This window comes from Hyaena hyaena, unplaced genomic scaffold (genome assembly GCF_003009895.1).
Source record: "Hyaena hyaena isolate Hyena2069 unplaced genomic scaffold, ASM300989v1 scaffold_105, whole genome shotgun sequence".
NCBI classification, from domain to species: domain Eukaryota; kingdom Metazoa; phylum Chordata; class Mammalia; order Carnivora; family Hyaenidae; genus Hyaena; species Hyaena hyaena.
In genome coordinates this window covers 145,504-165,266 of record NW_024080737.1, presented here as the reverse complement: position 1 = coordinate 165,266, position 19,763 = coordinate 145,504, and the positions used below count along the sequence as shown (strand labels likewise).

General features: G+C 39.1%; 1 long non-coding RNA gene across 1 annotated transcript; it reads left to right on the top strand.

Annotated features, from left to right (window-relative positions):
- Positions 1-1,548: 1,548 nt before the first annotated feature.
- On the top strand, positions 1,549-19,530 carry LOC120234246. The gene is made up of 3 exons (XR_005529036.1): positions 1,549-1,765; positions 17,356-17,418; positions 19,318-19,530. It is a non-coding gene; the product is annotated as an uncharacterized LOC120234246 (long non-coding RNA).
- Positions 19,531-19,763: the final 233 nt, after the last annotated feature.

Sequence of the window (19,763 nt, the reverse complement as noted above, 5' to 3'; positions counted from 1 at the left end):
GCTCAGTAATCATCAATCGTGTTGCAGTTAATTCGAATTAAATTAGTCTACTGATTTCCAGCAAAAGTACTTGATGTGTTATGCTTCCCCCCTCCACCCATGTCTGGACCATCCATTGTTTGATAAAAGATTATAACAGAGATTTAGTTCCAGCAAATTGATAAAGTTTTTGTTTTTTTTTTAAACAACAAGACCAAAGACCTCTGTGGTATGAAACATCTTTGCAAATAAGTGTCCAGAACCACATTGTCTTTCATTGTCATCGAGATAGAGACTGGTTTCTCTCAAGTCAATGTACTTTGTGTTTATAAAGCCCACCCCCCTTAAACTAGCTTTCCAACCCATCTTCCTACATCCTTCCAAATCTTACTTATTGCTTTGCAGTAATTCACTACTATTGTTATTGATCCTACTAAGTTTTATCTGAACGAATTTTAACCACGTAGTAAAGAAAATAAAGTCCACATGGGTATAATTGTGTGTGTGTAACCTGAAAAATAAATTTGATAAAGAAGTTTCCTTCCTCTTAAAACTATTTCAAGTGTCTGGATTATTTCTTATTCCAGTAGTTCTCCAAATTTGGTCCCTGGACAAGGAGCATCATCATCATCTGGAAACCTGTTAGACATGCACATATTGGGACCCCAGAGCTTTCCAGTCAGAAACTTTGGAGGTGGGGCCCTGCCATGGTGTTTTAACAAGTCTTTTAGGTGATCCTGATGCATACATGCTCATGTTGGGAAGCTCTGTCTCCAAGCTAATTTCTAAAATATCATCTCAGCTTGGGCATGTATCAGCAGCAACCTAACACAGTCTTTTTTGTGAAATCCATTAATTTCTTAAAAAAATTTTTAATGTTTATTTATTTTTGAGAGACAGGGAAAGACAAAACGAGAGGGGAGGAGACAGATAGAGAGGGAGACATAGAATCTGAAGCAGGCTCCAGGCTCTGGGCTGTCAGCACAGAGCCTGACACAGGGCACAAACTCACAAACCGTGAGATCATGACCTGATCCAAAGTCGGATGCTTCATCAACTGAGTCACCCAGGTGCCCCATAGTGAATTTCTTTTTAAAGTACAGTTTTTTCTCTCTTTCTGAATCTGGCTTTAATTTAATATTAATGAACATTAGTCCATTCATTGATAATTCAGAGGTCACAAAGTCACATGCTTTTGGGGACAGCAAGGTAGTGGAGGTGAGAGACACAAAACCAAAAATAGAGAACAGTGAAAACAATGTGAAAAAATGGTTAGTTCACTCCTGCCTGTTTTCATCCATTGAAATTCATATTTAAAAGAATATTATCTGATAAAACAGACAACATTATAGTTAATAAGACTTAAAAATCTATTTTAAATATATTGTCAAGAAAAGATTTATAAAGAATGTCTTTAATTCCAATTGCTGTTAAAATTACATTTATTTAAATATATATGAACCCCAGAAGAAATAAAATAAAAATGTATAGCACAGTAAGATTGTTTGCTTTGTGTTAGACTTTAGGAAAACCAAAGTCAGGTCTACAACTAGATTTAAAGACTTGTGCAGGATTTGAAATCTTTTTACAATGACTTGATTTTATTTCCTTCTCTGATTTCACTTAGCATTAAGTTGAGAAATATATGCAAGAGCAAATTCAAGACAGCTGCCTCTTGAAAAGAAATCAAAGCATGGAGATGCAGAGACACTAACATAAAAATATGCTTTTTTGATCTAAGATCACTGCTATACAGGACTCTCGGGCTTTTGGATAAAAAGTTAATGTAAGTAAAGCAAGTGTTACTGGTTTCCCTTCATCTATGAAGGTTTAGAAAAAGAAATGGCATTTCTGTTTTTCCCCTCTTCCAAGAGAAGACATTATCTTACTAGTTAGCATATACTTCACCTCAAACCTTGAAAAACAAATATTTATTTCCTTTTAGCTTAATGAACATATTTGCTTTGTTGGGTTTCTGGAGACTATCCTATAAAGATGAAGTAAAATTTAGATATAGGCTCTCTTTCATTGTCTTTCTCCAAACAAGATCATGTCTATGTTTTAAAACTCATTGTTATATTCTAATGACAGTGGAATTCTTTATACCATGGTATTTCAAACATGAAGTAGATAAATTTTAAAAGTTTGCCTGAGAAGCTGGCCACCTGTAGAGCGGAAATCTGAATCATTCATTTCTGAAGCATGTCTTCCTTCTGCCGTTGCCCCTTTCAACTAAAGCATGGGTTCTCACCTCGAATGCCAGGTGAAGGAAAGGGTCAGGTGAAGACTATGATGATTTGGAAACAAATGCCCACCCGAAGCATGAAGCTGGTACTCAGCTGGAACTGGTTTTTGGCATGTAAGAACTTAAGACCAGTGTTACCAGATCTTCCCATTTTTCATGATAATTCAGAGGTCACAAATTCACATGCTTTTGGGGACAGCAAGGTAGTGGAGGTGAGAGACCTTGCTGGTTCTGATGTTCATCCATGAACATATCTACTTTTAAAATGTGAAATCTGCATTTAAAGTGCTGTCTATTAATTTTTTAAAAAATAGTATTTGGGTCAGGCACAGTGCTCTGTGGTTGTGTCCTCAGAGCAAGGCCTTAATCACCCCTTCTTCTGGTGGCTACAGGGATGATGGGTGCAGGATGGGGCCTTTCTCTGAGGTATTGATCCATGATCCATGATTCCCTGAGACATCTTTTTTCCCCTGGGGTTACCTAACTAGATACCTACTGGCACGTGGCTCTTGAACGGAAGACCTGGCTGGTGTGATATCCGATATCCCTGGCAGAGACTGAACTCTTATAGCTTGGAATCTTCAGTACACTTTCATGTAGGCATTGATCACAGTGACCAACGACCTTAGTTTGGATATCTATGGAATGGGAGCAAACCACATATCTGATAAAGGGTTACTATTCAGAATATACAGGGAACTCCCATAACTCTAGCAAAAAACCCAAATAACCCAATTAAAAAATGAGCCAAGGAACTGAATAGACATTTCTCCAAAGAAATGAAAATACCCAAGGGGAATATGAAAAAATACCCGACATCAATCATCATCAGGGAAATGCAAATCATAACCACAATAAGATATCTACCTTAAATCTGTTAGACTGGCTTTAAAAATAAAAAAAGGAATAAAAAAGACCAGTGTTGGCTACGATGTGAAGAAATTGGAACCCTTGTATGCTATTAATGGAAACACAAACTGGTAAAGTCACTATAGGAAAGAATATGGAGCTCCCTCAAAAAATTAGAAATAGACCTACCTTATGATCCAGCAATCCCACTTCAGGGTACATATCCAAAGGAAATGAAATCACTACCTCCAAGAGAAATTTTCACTCTCATGGCTATCATCACAATAGCCAGGACATAGAAGCAACCAAAGTATCCAAGGATGGATAAAGAAGATGTGGTATACACATACAATGTCATATCATTCAGTCTTTACAAAGAAGGAAATCCTGTCATTCATGACAATATGAATGAACTGAAGAACATTATTCTGAGAGAAATAAGTCAGACATAGGACAAATACTACCTAACACTTAGATGAGGAATCTAAAATAAATAAAGTCATAGAAGCAGAGAGTAGAATGATGGTTGCCAGGGGCTAAGGGAAGGGGGCAACAGGGAGGTGTTAATTAGTAATAGAGTACAAAGTTTCAATTATGCAAGATGAATAAGTCCTAGAGATATACTGTATCACATAGGTCCTATTGTTAGCAAAACTGTATTGTATACTTAAAAATTTGCTAAGAAGGTAGATCTTACGTTAGATGTTTTTATCACACACTAAATAATAATAATAAATAAAAGGGGGAATATAAATAATACGTTTATGGCATAGATTATGGTAAAGGTTTTATGGGTGTATATCACCAAACTCAATAAATTGTCTATGTTAAATACATACAGCTTTTTGTATGTCAACCATACCTCAATAAAGTGGTTTAAAAAATCATTGGAACTGAGTTATAATTACTAGTAGCAAGGAACTGATAAAAATCATAGAATTATTAGTTTGAATTACATGAAATTGAAATTCACCTATTTTGACCTATAAAATGGCAATTTAATATGGTAACATCATGAATTTTGAAAATAATTATTAGACCTAAATAATCAAGTTTTATTTAATATACATACAATGACCTGAACAGAAAGAATTTATGTGAAAGCTTCTAGGGATTCTGATACCCTTTGAAGATTGATCCATACTCAAGGGATCTGAATGTGTCAGGTTAAAGTCAACTTAACAATAGTTTATTGTGCATGTATTATGTGCCAGATACTGATCTAGGTGCATGGCATATATCAACAGATAAAATATCTTCTTTTATTTTAGGATTCCTACTGTCATGGAAGGCAATTTACATTGTCATAGGGAGAAGCAGAGAAATAGGGATTTTAAGAATTTTTCTACACGTATCTTTTTTCTGCTGTAGCATCCAATCCAGCATACCACATCGAAACCAACTGTTATATCTCCTTAGTCTTCTCCAACATGTGACAGTCGTGCCTTGTCTTTCAGGACCTTGCCACTTGTGTGGCAGAGCGGTTAGGTATTTTGTAGGCTTTGTCTCAATTTAAAATTGAGTTTGTCTGTGTTCCTGTAACTGTGCTAAGATTCTAGATTTGGGAGATGGCCACCACAGAGATGATGGGGCTTTCTCATGGCATCCCACCAGGGGGTATGTGATCTCTACATGACTTATTATCAGTGATTCAGCTATGATCACTTGGTTGATGGGGGTGTCTTCCAGGATTCTTCTGTTCCTCAGGAGTGAGTCACTAGATCCGGCCTACACTTAAGTGTTGGGAATTAAGCTTCCCCTCCTAGAGGGAGGATTATCAAACAATTTGTGGACACATGGCAAAATCACTATAGTAATTGATAAATATTTGAGGAGATGGGTATTTCGAGGCTAGGCAAATAGTCTGTTTCTTTTTAAAGTTTAGCAATAGTCAGTGGATGTTGCCTGCAGAAATTATTGCTGTGGAGTTTTAATGGTGATATTCTGTTTCCTTCATTCCTTCCACATTTATCAATTGGAATTTTTTGTTAGAAGGATTTGTTTCTTCTTACCAGTGTATTTATATATTTAATTTTTTATTTATGTTACTATGGACTCATGGATTTTTCCTCTTTGAGTTATAGTCCAATACTACTATTATTTTGTTACTCAAATTGTTCCAACTTGGGCCATTGGAAAGTCTTTCGGTTTTGTTCTTGTGCCTTTTTGAAGTGTCCTCATTTTTTATAGTGTTTCCTTACTTTCTGGTGCTATAAAATACTCCAGACTTATCTTTCATTTTCTTGTCCCTAGCCCTAGAATTAGCCATTTCCCCAAGGAGCCCTGATACCTTAAATTGGAGAATGATATTTAGAAGCCAGGATCTTGGCACTATACCCCATTACTACTGGGATGCCACTGCTTGACCGTCCTTGCAGACAGAGCTAGGAAACAGATGTCTATCGTTAACCTAAGTGTGTATCACTAACCTAAGTTTCCTATGTTGCTGTAACAAATTACTGCAGACTAAGTGACTTGAACAACACCAATTCATCTTATACTCTTGAAGGTCAAAAGTCTAAAATAGACTTCAGTAGGCTAAAATTAAGATATTGACAGGTTAGTGTTACTTCTGGAGGCTATAGGAGAGATTTTGTTCCCTCACCTTTTCTGTCTCCTACAGGCCTCCTGCATTCCTTGGCTTATGGCCTTTTCTTCCGTCTTCAAAGTCCGCATCACAGCATTTCAGATCCACATCGCATCACTGTGACACTCTTCTTTTGTTGTGTGACACTGTCACATCTCCTCCTCTGACTCTTTTAAGGATGGCTGTGATTACATTGGACCCACCCAGCTAATACAAGTTAATCCCCCCATCGCAGGGTTCTAAATGTGATCACATCTGCAAAGTCCCTTTTGCCATGGAAGGTAACATATTCACAGGTTGCAAGGATTAGGATGTGGACATCTTTATGGACGAGTTATTCTGCTACCTGCCACTTTACATATGAACAGCTACTAAATTTATGTATGAATCTACCTGTGTTTACATATACTAAAATAAACATGGGTTCATACTGATCTCTGGATCTATTTTGATAATAGAGTCAATGCAATTTACATTTAGATTGGATGTGAGGGATGAAAGGAAGAGAAGGGTCCAGGATGAGCTAAGCTTTTGACCAGAGCAATGGGAAGAACAAAGCTGCTATCAACAGAGAAAAGCAGGACTATGGGCAGAGCAGCTTTTGTAGGAAAGAGCAAGAGTTTAGTTTTGAGAATGGTGAGGTTTAGATTTTATTTAAAATGCAAGTGGAGCTATTGACTAGAAGTTTGGGTATAAGAGTTTAGAATTTCGGAGGAAAGTTTGAGCTGGATATACAAATTTTAGAGCTATTGGCATATAGATTGCATTTCACGCATGGATGATATCACCAAAGAAGTGAGTGCAGATAGAGAAAAGATCCAAGGACTGAGTCCCAGCATTTTCCAGCTTTAAGAGATTGTAAAGAAGAGTAAAATGAAGGGGAGGGCAAGTTTAAACAGGTGGATTTTAGCTGCGTTGGTAATAGGATAAACCAGAACAGCTCTGACTTGAAAAGATTGTTTTATGATGGATATGTAACTTTAAAATGGATACTGAAAACCAGTAGGAAGAATACTTAGTATTAAAACATACAAGGATATCATCTTAAAAGTATTATATCAAATAAAATATTTTTCTCAATCTCAATAGAAGTCAGTATTTTTCTACTTGCCTCTTATAGAAGAAAATTGAGGGAAAATATCCCCAAACCTGTATTCATTATTTATCCAAATAGCCAAGCTCCTGGTTCTACTGAGATTTATTATAATCCATTAGCACCAAAAGCATGGATTATTGCCGAAGTACTAGACTTTGGCCTGGACTTAGTATCACATACTGTCTTGCTGTTTTGTTCGACTTTCTGGGTTGCAAGCAGTCTTAGAAGTTCTAACAAAAACACAAAGCAGCCAGGTCCTCAACTTACTAGACCTATAAAGCAAACAAAGTTGATTTTGACTATTGTATGAGGGAGATAGTTAGGGAGAAAGCACTCTTCAAAAACAATTGCTTCAAGTTCTATCAATTCTTTGAAACTCAGCACATTTTCTACGGAACTATAGAGGTATTAGTCCTTATTAACAATCTTATTATCCTCCAATTCTCATAGTGCCCATTATGTGTATGGAAACACACAAAACAGTATTAAGGGCAAGATTACAACAAATAATCCTTTCCACTTCAGTCTAAAAATATCCATTCCAGGGTAGAGATCAGCAAAGTCAAAAGAATTGCTGATTACAAAATGAGTCATAACATCGGTCCATTGATTGGAGATGTAAATGTAATTTCCTCTTAAATTACCCATGGGTGACAATTTAGCAGTATTAGATTATGACGATTGCATGAGTTTATCTAGGTACTTTTCTATTTAGTTTAGCAGCTATCTCAAGAGGCCTGGACTGTGGGGAATCAACATAAATACAGACTGCTAACAGATGAAGCTTGTTCAGAATCTTGCTTTGACTGGCACTTAGGGTTCCTAAAATTACTCATTCAGATACTGGTTGCAGGATATATTTTAAGCCCAAAGCAATGTCACATGCTTTCCAGGCATTGGTGAGTTTGGGGTGTGTGTGTGTGTTTGTCTGTGTGTACGTGTGTGTGTGAAATATGCTCATTCTAAGGGAACTTAGACGATTCCTTAATATTGACTGGTGAATGCATGATTCTACTAGAAATTATTCTTCCATGAGGGCTGAAATGAGTAGTGTCAGTACACCCAACAGAGGTGCCACATTTGGCAAAAGTGAAGGCTGCCCCTGCCTCTCCAGGTTTTTTTTTCCCTCAAGCCAGAAGATTATACAAACACTTAAGAATATAAGAATTTTCATACCATCTGACACCATAATAGTTCCAGTTCACAACAGTGAAATAACAATGCCATAAGAATGGATGAGTAGGTTTTAAAACAGAATGAAGCTTTTTATAAGTCTCTGTCCAGTATTAAGCTGTATCTCCTTCTGTTTAATTTAAAGATAAAGATTCATGGCCCAAGCTATGATACATTTAAGGTCTACAGACAGTTCTTTGTTGTGTGGGATACTCACTTTTTTGTTTTATACCAAAAAAAGTATGTATAAGTAAATGCTGAAAGCAATTCTCTTCAAATAAGTTGGTATCTGGGGTACCTGAATGGCTCAGTCAGCTAAGTGTCTGACTTTGGCTCAGGTCATGATCTCACGGTTCATGGGTTCAAGCCCCGTGTCAGGCTCTGTGCTGAACACTTGCTCAGAGCCTGGAGCCTGCTTCAGATTCTGTGTCTCCTTCTCTCTCTGCCCCTTCCCGCTCATACTCTGTCTCACTGTATCTCTCAAAAATAAATAAATGTAAAAAAAATTTTTTTAAATTTATTTCTGAGAGAGAGAGAGACAGTGTGAGCTGAGGAGGGTCAGAGAGGGAGGGAGACACAGAATCTGAAACAGTCTCCAGGCTCTGAGCTAGCTGTCAGCACAGAGCCAGACATGGGGCTCAAACCCACAAACTGTGAGATCATGACCTGAGCCGAAGTCAGATGCTTAACCGACTGAGCAACCTAGGTGCCCTCCCAAATTTTTTTTTTTAAGTTGAAAAAATACAGCATTGAAAAAAGTAGGCCAATGCTGTATTAGTTTGCAAATGTATGAAAATATAGAGGCCCCAACTGGTTCTGTGCCATGCAGCAGATCTGCAGAGAGGTAACCTTGCGATTTCACTATTATTTTAATAAACTAGGTGAGTGAGTGAAACTCTGGGGTTTATTCAACTACCTATTTTTATTTGTTGTCTATATTTCTAGCTTGACTTAACTAGAATGAAAAAAATGAACTAGTAGACAAAAAAGAATAATTATAGAACCAAGTGAGGTTCTTACGCAGAATTTCCATGATTTAGTTTCATGGATGTTAGTAATTGTTGCATGGCAAAAAGGCCTTCATGGCCAAGTAAGTTTGGGAAAAGCTGAGCTTAATAAAGTTGAACAGATTTCTTTACTGAAAGACTGCTCAGAATTTTTTATATGATAATGTACATTTTGAATCTCTAAGAAAGGGATATGTATGTATACATATCTTTACACACATAGATAACAGATACAGATATGTGTATATATATTTTCAAATATATTTTATATAGATAAGTATATTACATACAAATAAATATATACAATACACACAAATGTATACATTTATATATGCATATGGTTTTTTAAATAGTGTATATATATATGTATATGGTTTTTTAAATAGTGTATATATATATGTATATATACACACACTAGAAAGTTGTGTACCCCACATCTGGCACCTAGTTGAATCATTAGCTGACCGTGTGATTTTATTTGAGTCACTTAGCCTCTCTGGACCTTATTTTCTTCCTCTGCTAAATTAAGAGAGTGAACTAGATAACCTTTCAGGTCTTTTGAAGTTCTAAGAACTAAGTCTCCATTTTGTGGAAAGATATCATTAACCTTGTAGACATCGACCACAAAATGTGTACTAAATATCATCAGCTTTTCCTGATGATGCATCATGGATCTATAAACCGTGTATTTATCTAAACCCTTCTTTTAGCTGTGAATCAGCATTTTAAAATAACAAAAGCTTACTGAGCTTGCTTCTTCTCTACTTGGCTCGAAACAACTGGTATACATTCAATTGTGTTTCTTAGTTCTTATTTCCAGTGCTTGGGGTAAGGCTGTGTCAAAAGTCCACTTGGTTTTAGGCTACCACCACAAAGCAGCTCTCTTCTAAATTCAAACACCTGAGGTCCCGGGTGCCTTCCCTTAGTCATCTTGAAATCAGTTCTCTTTGGCCCCCTAGGCCACTCAATATCATACCCAGAGGCATTTTCCCAAGTAGATTAATATCCTTGGCAGGTCTCTCCAAATAATTTGCCTTCCCAGGAATATCTGATTCTAAGGTACAAATTAAACAATATCATTCCCTTTGGGATCCGAGGATGGGACGGCATCTGGACTCATGTAGGCTTGGGCAGTGTGGACCACTTTCTCAGTGGCTCATATTATGATGTAAAGCTCCTGGTTTGGAGACCATAACGTTACCTTCTGGGGTGATAAATGTATTATTGTTATTCTATTGGTGCAGCCACAAGATGGCATTCTTTTTGTATATTTTCCCCTTTTGCTTAACCATTTCCTGGGACAGAAGTTATTTTGTGTGAGGCACTCTTCAGTCTTCATAGTTTATGGAAATAACTAATCTTGATAAAACAAATGGATATTTTCTTGCCAATATCAACCAAAATGGATGGATGAGCTGTTTTAGTTGAGAGGAAAATTATCCACAAAACATAATGTTTTAGATTATTTATAGACATTGCCTCAAAAAGAAAGCTCAGAAGAATCTCCTAACAACAAACTCAATTTTTTATAGAAGAAAGAATTGGCAAGGCTTGAAAATGATTCTCCATAATATTGTTTGTCTGATGAGACAACATTTTTAAGAAAAATGGCATGAAGAAAACAATGGTATTGATTCACCTCTTTTGTTAAAACATGTATATATTTATGATTTGAAGAGTACCAGTTTGTGGTAGACCAAGGAGCATGGATGTTTAGCAGATGACTGTGATATTGATCCAAACATTCTGCCTCTTTCTAAATGGGAGCCAAGAATATGGTCTAGTTGATAACTTCTGGTTCCTTTTTTTTTTTTTTTTAAATATTCACACATCCCCCATCCCCTAAGGAAACAACAGTACATACAATCAAAAGGAAATATTTCTTCTGTTCTTTGTTGGGTCAACTCATGATAAGTAGAAGAGAATTGCCAGTTGTATTTTAAATGAGAAAAATTATATTAATAAAATGGTTTCTTCCTGTATTGCCCACACAGTGATTAAATTGTCTGGGCCAATTTGTGGGGTAATCATGACTTTCTAACTTCTCAGAATAGCCTACGTATGTTCTCCTTTGTCCCAGAACAATACCTTAATCTGCTGGCATGCTGACTTGCTGTTTCATTGGGAAGGCACGCTTGGCTTCTCATGGGATTGAACACAATGATTCCCTTCCTGGGAGTACCCAACCCCAAGAGTTTTCTGATCTGAGTGGCATAGTGTTTCTTACAACCAATTAATCATTCTTTGTCCCTATGTAATGTTCAGCCATTTGTAGTTTCCTTGTCTACTATTCGCAATATATCTTCCTTGATTTGTATATGAAAAAGCTTTGTTGGGCCTTCCTCTTAGTTTATAAATTGAGTAGAAAGGCGTAAGGTAGATATGGAAATAAGCTGCAAGAGAGCCTGAGGCAGAGCTCCTTTGTGGCAAAACTGTTAAGTAGTTGAATGGAGGAAGAAGAGGGAGGGGAGGGGTTTTTACAATTCTTTTCTAGAATTTCCTCCTGCCACTTCCTCTAAATTTTTTTTTTTTAATTTTAATGTTTTGTTTATTTCTGAGAGAGATAGCATGAGCAGAGGAGGGTAAGAGAGAGAGGGAGACACAGAATCTGCAGCAGGCTCCAGGCTCTGGGCCGGCAGTCAGCACAGAGCCCGACGTGGGGCTCGAACCCACGAACCGTGAGATCATGACCTAAGCGAAAGTCGGATGCTTAACCGACTAAGCCACCCAGGCGCCCCCCTCCAAATTTTAAGACACACACACACACACACACACACACACGTACGTGTACACATGCACACACACACTCCAATCCTTGCTGTCTCTTTTTGCTTCTCCATGGCCTCTCCTGAGCCCTGTTTATCCTCTACGGACAATCAGTCTTTCTTAAGGTTTTATGTTTTTCTCTGTAACATTCACTGATAATAACAAAAGGTATGCTCCCACTTAGTATTATTTGCATCTTCTACAGAACTTAAAATCAAAAGCTTTAACAGCTCAGAGCCTGAAGCCTGTTTCAGATTCTTTGACTCTCTCTCTGCCCCTCCCCTGCTCATGCTGTGTGTGTCTCTCTCTAAAAACAAATAAATGTTAAAAAAAAAAAAAAGAATTATTAGTGTTAATATTTGTGATAAGAGACAGATTTGTGATAACACAATGGATCACTATTAGAAGTAAATCATTACTGGGGTGCCTAGGTGGCTCAGTCCATTAAGTGTCCCACTCTTGATTTTGGCTCAGGTCATAATCTCACAGCTGTGGGACTGAGCTCCTCCAGAGCATGGAGACTGCTTGGAATTCTCTCTCTCTCTCTCTCTCTCTCTCTCTCTCTCTCTGCTCTTCCCCTGCTCATACTCGTATGTGTTGCACGCGTGCTCTCTCTCTCCATTTCTCTTGAAAAAATAAACATTAAAAAAATAAATGATCACATATCGAAGTAACAATCACCTGAATTTGCTGCAATAGATTTTATCTAGAATTTTCTGTCAATACTGCTTTCTGATCTGGAAATAGCAAGCAGATAATTTTATTAGGTAATAATAACTGATGAGGTTTTGGGGGGGAACAGTGGGGTTCGTGGGGTCCAGAGCCAATGACCAAGAAAGAATTCTTGAAGATATCTTTGGTGCAAAAAGGTGATTTTATTGAAGCACTGGGACAGGACCCTTGGGCAGGAAGAGCTGCCCCAGGACAAGGAGGAGAGACTGGTTATAGGGGGGGGGGGGGGGGGGGGGGGGGGGGGGTAAAGTCCAGGAGAAGTTTCCAGTGAGATTTTCATATGCTAAAGACTCACAGGTTACTGGACAACTAGCTATTGTCAAGCTAAGGTTGTTTTTCCCTCTAGCAAAGCATTAGCATTTAAAACAGTATGGAGTTCCTGGAGAAACATTTTACCCTGCCAGCCTCAAGTATTTGTCAATGAGCTGCACATTATAAGGAAATTTAGTTCTATCTGCCATTTTCTTCTGCCTTTGTTTCCCACATCACTATGGAGAGGTGATGGAGACTTAGGTCCTGCAGGACTATGATCTCTATGACTTAACCATTTATTTTTCCCCTTTCCTTTATTCTTGGGCAGCCAGGAGTGCCCAAGGAATACCACACAATTCCCACCTGGGGGTGGGGATGGCATGTTTGCAGCCTCAGCTTGCCTTATGCTCCTTCTTCAATGACCTAAATAAAAATTTACACTTTCCTGTTCTCCAATATTACATACATGCAAATACTTTTTAAGTTGAAAACTCTCTTTGTTAATAATAGACTACCTTCAAAAGAAGCATCATGTTTTAAGGGCATTTTGATGAGCATTTTGAAGAGTTCCCAATTAGTGATATTGATAGACCTATTGTGACTATTCACACCATTACCCGTCATCCAAGACTGACTTATGGCTTAGATCTTTGCCTTCCTGACTAAGTACGTTTGGTAAGATTTTATGTTACATCCATCCAAACTGGCTGTTTCGTTATCAGAATAGGTTAATTCAGGTTCCGCAACAAGACAGGGACACAACCCTCTGTGGCATCCCTCTGTCTTTGCTGTGTGCTATTTGCAGGGGACAGGCAGTGCCTATGTTCATCACATAATCAGTGTTTTTCCCATGGCCACACTCCAAAGGACACTTTGCCTTTCTCCGTGGAGAGGCTGGAAAGGGTCCAGGAACAGGCAAATGCAAGATCAGGGATTAGGGAGATTTCCTTAGAAGGTGGGCTAAAAATGAAGTCTAGAAAGACCAGGGCTACAAGGTGATAGAAAGGACCTTGTAACAGTTGCCTGGTAGTGAGAAGTTTGCGTATTCAATTCCTGAATGGGCAACAGGGCAGATGTGCCTTGAAAACATAAGAGTCATTTTAAGATAAGCTAGAGAGAGAATGAGCCTTCATCTCCACTCTATTCGCTATTGATCCTCTCTGAGTTATGGTTGCATCTGGATAGATGTTGTAGATGTTTTCTTTAGGAGTTAGCCACCTTCAATTAAAAGTAGAGACTACCTGAGCAATTTAAGACCATGTGGCATAAGATAAGAATTTAGACCCCACCATTTAAGACTCCACACTCATTCCAGATAGGAATATTATTTTTTAGTTGAGAAACATGGCCTTTTGGCAATCAAAGCCAGTGCTCATGAGCTGATAAAAATGATAAAAAGCCAGTGCACGCTAAGTTGCTGCCGCAGGTGACATGACATGAACAGCTGTTGCAAAATCCCAGACCCAGACCTTGATTCCTGCCAGACCACAGGCTACTGAGCCCAGAAAACAAAACCATGACTCATGCTGAACATTCATGGCTCCTGATGTGGATACAGTCACACACACACACACACACACACACACACACACACACAGAGTGCCGCAAGAACTTGGACTCTGTTACCTGGCTGTCCACGTGTCTGTAAGGACGCCACCCTCACCTGTTCCTGACAGAATCCAAAGACATTTTGGGAACTGTTCCCCACATCGAACACTGTGAAAAGGATTGTGTGTCTCATAAGGAAAGTGCATGCTCTAAAAGGGCTCGTTTTGCAGAGACTGGATGGCTCAGTCGACGTCTGACTCTTGATTTCAGCTCAGGTCATGATCTCACGGTTTGAGAGTTCGAGGCCTGCATTGAGCTCTGCACTGACAGTATGGAGCCTGCTTGGAATTCTCTATTTCCCATTCTCTCTCTGCCCCTCCCCCACTTGTGCTGTCTCAGTCTGTCTCAAAATAAATAAACTTAAAGAAAAAAAGAACCAGTTTTAACTTTGTTGCCCAGTTCTTCTGGGACTCTGTGTTTGGGGAAGATATAAGTTTTGAGTCTGAATCTTTCCTTGAGAGTAAGTCGGGCAATCTTGGGAGTCTTTCTAATCCCCATGGTTGAGTGGCAGCCCTCAGGATGCTATGGCCATCATCAAAAAAATGGGTCCATTCCAGTTCTATGATTCTCTGATTTGGGACTTGGGCAAATAAAGACCCATCTTCTGGATGTAAGACTGTATCCTGAAAATTTTTTAAATTTGGAAGTCAGTGACAAATAGTGGAAAGTGACACAAACGATTCCATGACAGTATGGAACTGAACTTCCCAGGCTCAGGCAGTTACCACAGACAAGAGAAACAGGCCGTAGTCTGGCTGGTTGGGTGGACAGGAAGTGGTGAAGACCGTGGCAAACTACTGGGACCAGGTCTTGTCTAAAGAAAAGGGGGAGAAGCTGAAGCTTGGCACTAGCTGACTGTCGCCACATGAAGAGACGGACTTAAGGTTGTCGGCTCATCCAGTTTCTTTCAGAAGCCAGAGATCCAGCTTAGTAAATTATACTCCTGAGGTTTAAATATTGGCCACTAATTCAAGTTGTAAAAAAAAAAAAAAAAGTAATTGCTTTGTGTGTCAGATAAGACAAGTGCAGATTAGCTATGAGCTGTCAATTTTTTTTAAGCTTATTTATTTTGAGAGAGAGAGAGAGAGAACATGAATAGGGGGAGGGGCAGAGAGAGGAGAGAGAGAATCCCAAGCAGGCTCCAAGCTGTCAACACAGAGCCCAACATGGGACTTGATCCCACCAACTGTGAGATCATGACCTGAGCCTAAATCAAGAGTTGGACTCTTAAATGACTGAGCCACGCAGGTGCCCCACTTTTTGACCAGTGGTACAGGAAGACATTACAATATCAACATTTTGATTGATAATCCCTTACATGGGATTTTCTAAAACTGAGTTCCTACTAACTGAGAAGACAGAACACTTACTCTGGCGATATAGCACAATGCCAGTGCAGGGGTGAATATTCTTTGAGGGTTCACCCTTTGTTCCTTAAAAATCCATGCTAATTTTGCATTCTTCCCCACAACACATTTGGGTTTACTTTAATTTAAAATTTTGTTTTTAATTGCTTACTTTTCTACCAATTGGTACTTCGGGTGGATACTACCTGTTGGTTCTATTTCCTGCATTCCAGTGTGAGAATGTGTCCTAGGATATGAAGTAACATAGTTACTCAGTGGGTAGGTAGGTAATGGAATTGGTGGTACGGCACCTTCAGGCCACGTTGTACTACTTGCAGCTTTCCACCAAATTCAACCCATGAAAGATTTCAGTGAGGGTCTGAGGTTGTAGTTCCCATCATTTGGGCTTAGTTCCCAGCCTCCCTGTCTCCTTACTCCCATTTCCCCATTTATTTATTAATTTTTTTTAATGTCTGTTTATTTTTGAGGGAGAGACAGAACGTGAGGGAGGGAGGGGCAGAGTGAGAAAGAGACGTAGTCCAAAGCAGGCTCCAGGCTCTGAGCCGTCAGCACAGAGCCTGACACAGGGCTCAAACTCACAAGAGCCTCAAGATCATGACCTGAACGGAAGTCAGATGTTTAACTGACTGAGCCACCCAGGTGCCCCTCCCCATACATTTATGAAGCACTTACTGTCTTCCAGGCAGAGAAATGGAAAAGTAAAGAAACACCTTAAAATCCAACATGGAAAGTGAAATCAGAGGTGCTGGGATAGAATCAGGGGTCCTGGATATAGAAGGTTATGTGCCTGAGTTACATATTCTTTTTTCCCTTTCCAGAGATTCCTCCAGACAGTACCCTTGTTTTGATTATCTACTGGTACATAAACTTAGCAGGGTAAAACAATAACCCTAACTTGCTATTATTACCTCTTTTGGTTTTGTGAGCTAACTGGACAGAAGTTGCTCCAGGTTTCTTCCCTGTTGCAGTCTGACAGTGAGTGCATCTAGAGTTCTCTCTCTCTCTCTCTCTCTCTCTCTCTCTATTGTTTTCCCCTCTCCATAATGACTCCTTCTAAAGGACTTTTCATTTCCTGGCCTTCTGACTGTCTTCCTCAAGCAACCATATTGGTGCAAATCTATGGGAAGCCCTCTCCCACATGCTAAAGTCAAGGAGTGCCATGAAAAGCCAAACTGTTTCACCAGCCAGTTTTGGTGATCATCTGGTGCCCCCACAGAGCCTATGGGTGATTGTCTCAGAACTTGGAGGTCTGGAAGGGTCCTGAGCCTAATCCCACAAACAGGCTACATATGTTATGTACATCATTGACATTATAGACTATTTGAACCCAGAGTAAAAATGGTAGAACTTTCTGAAGCATCAATGAATTCAAACACTTGGGAAGAAAAATAAATTATTTCACAGGACTTTTAAAATATCAGTTTTATATTAAATTCAAATGCCTGAATTTTAAATAATAAAAACAATACTCAAGGAAAGGTTCATTCGTGTGGGGACCCTTGTGAAATTCTCAGTGTGTGCATTCAGGTTCCTCTCCTACATTTGCATTCTTTCTGGAAGAGTTGAGGAATCACGAACTCTACCATGTTACTGTTGAAAATCAAGATGAGAGTGTTCACTCTTAGTGGAGGATTTGAACTTAGGTCTTACTGATTCTAAGAGGTGTTTTATCTCTCATAATTCTTGTCTTTCAGGACATCGAAGCAGGGAAACCTTAGCTGTTGCTGCTGTGGGATCATGATTATCCAAGCCCAACGGTAAGTCCTACACCTAGTTAGTTAGTTAGTTCCTTCCTTCTGCTGGACTCACCATTTTTTACTTATGGGTAGTACTAGATGGTAGTACTAGATTGTGGTAGCTACTGTTTATGGTGGTGTTTAATTGTTGACTATATTTATCATGCCTTCTTTTCTATCTACTTCCTCATACAGGAAAGGAATTTTCCTTCCGAGGGAGTTCTGCCTGATTTTATGTGGTCTTGGCTTGGCTGTACTATCAACCACATGCTCCTGCTCTGCCCCCCTCTCTATCAACTCCTACCCCCCTTCCTTGACCACAGATCAAAACATCCAAACTAAACGGAGCCAAATCAGGAAACCACTTATGTGAATTTCTTTCACTACTGTAACAAGTTAGTACAAACCTAGTGGCTTAACACAACCAAAATTTATTATTTCACAGTTCTAGAGGCCAGAGCCCCAAATTGGTATTGGCATAGCTGGTTCCATTCGGAGGTGCTGGGAGAGAATCTGCTTCTTGCCTTTTCCAACTTCTACACCTGTATTCCTTGTCTTGTGGCTCCTTCCAGCTTCAAAGCACATCAATCCAATCTCTGCTCCCATAATCACAGTTCTCAGTTCCTCCTCTCAGACTCTGATTCCTTCTGCCCCCTTCTTCTGAAGATCCTTGTGATAACATTGGGCCCACCTGGATAATCCAGAATAATCCTACCATTGCAAGGCCTTTAATTCAATCACATTTGCAATGTCCCTTTTGGCTCACAAAGTAACATATTCATAGGCTACAGAGATTAGAATGTGGACATCTTTGGGGGGCAGGGCACTTTTTGTATACCAGAGCATTCTTCTGAGAAAGCAGTTCATCCAAAAGTGGACATGTGACCTAAACAGGAAAATTAAATCTTTCCATGGGATTATTATTAGGATGGGAGGAGAAGTTATTTTTCATGGGAGTGGCTAATCTTGAAGAAAATTATGATGGTGCTGCTGGAAATTCTCTTTCCAGTTACTGGGCAAAGCTCATCTGTGGCAGGAGGGAATGAAGCCAAACAATTGAGAGTTGTAGCCAAGAACATGTAAGCAAAGGGCAGTGGTGATAATATTTGAGCACCTGTATCCAGCTACACTTGAAACCAGACCTACTTGTGATTTCCCAGGCTCTGGAATCAATAAGATCTCTTTCTGCTTTGAGCTGAATTTATATACTAATGACTTTATCTTTTTCTTAAACAATGAGAAGGAAAGGGAGGTGGGAGCCAACCCAATTATTTTTCTGTTCTTTCAGGGATAGGATAACGGTTTGAATATAAATGAAATTGAAGCTGTCAAAATAAATCTTTATAAACATCATTAAGTTTTGTTTTCTTATGTCTATGCTCTACCAAACTACAGCAGGGAATTAGAAGCTAACTATATTAAAAAATATGAATGTGACTGTAACTGGAATGTTATTGAAATAATACATTCTTGACTTTTTGCCACTGTTTCCTCATTTCCAAAAGGAAAGAAAAGAATATTTCTCTTTCACAAGAAGCCAATTCTTATAGACTCCCTTGTCTAGAGAGAAGCAGGTGCATTGTGTTAGCAACTTTTTATCTTTCAGGCCTGGAAATGTTTGTTTGGAAAGGTTAGGTCCATTAAGAGATTATCATTGACTTGTCCTGAAAGGATGTAGTTAGAGAAACTGATGTTTCTAGAAAGAGTGGTCCAACCTTAAAGGGAGGGTATAGAATGGTGGATTACAGTGGTCATATTCCTTTAGGAGGTGAAGGTTCTTTCCTTCCCCTGGAGTCTGGGTTGGCTTTATAGCTTCTTTATGATCAGCAGAATATGGAGGAAGTGATGCCTTGCTAGTGTCAGCTCCAGAACCTTAGAGGACAGCTTCCCCTAACTTTTTATTGAACCCCTTTCTTTTAGGATCCAGACACCTTGGAAAAAAGCACTGACTAGATCACTAAGTGATAAGAGGCCACACAGAGAGACTGTGGGGGAAGAGAGAGGACCCAGTAGGACTTGCTAGCTCCAGGAGCGCTGACGGATGAGAGCAGTTGCATGAAGGTTTTCAGCCAAATACCACCTGCAACCATGATGAGACTTTCCCATTGAGGTCTGCCCAGATTGAAGAACGATGAGAGGTATTCGCTTGTATTTTAAGTTCTTAAAATAATTTAAGCTCTGGGGTTATTTGTTAGGCTGCAAAAGATCACTGAAACAGGTATGCTGCCTAAGACTGGGAATAAGGGATTGGCAGTGGGTACCATGGTGGCTGAGACTTGCATGATACACTTTTCTTCAATGCATCCTGTAAGGGGAGAGTGCCGCGTGCTTATTAGGAAACTGAGCATCAAGTTCCAGTCAGTGGG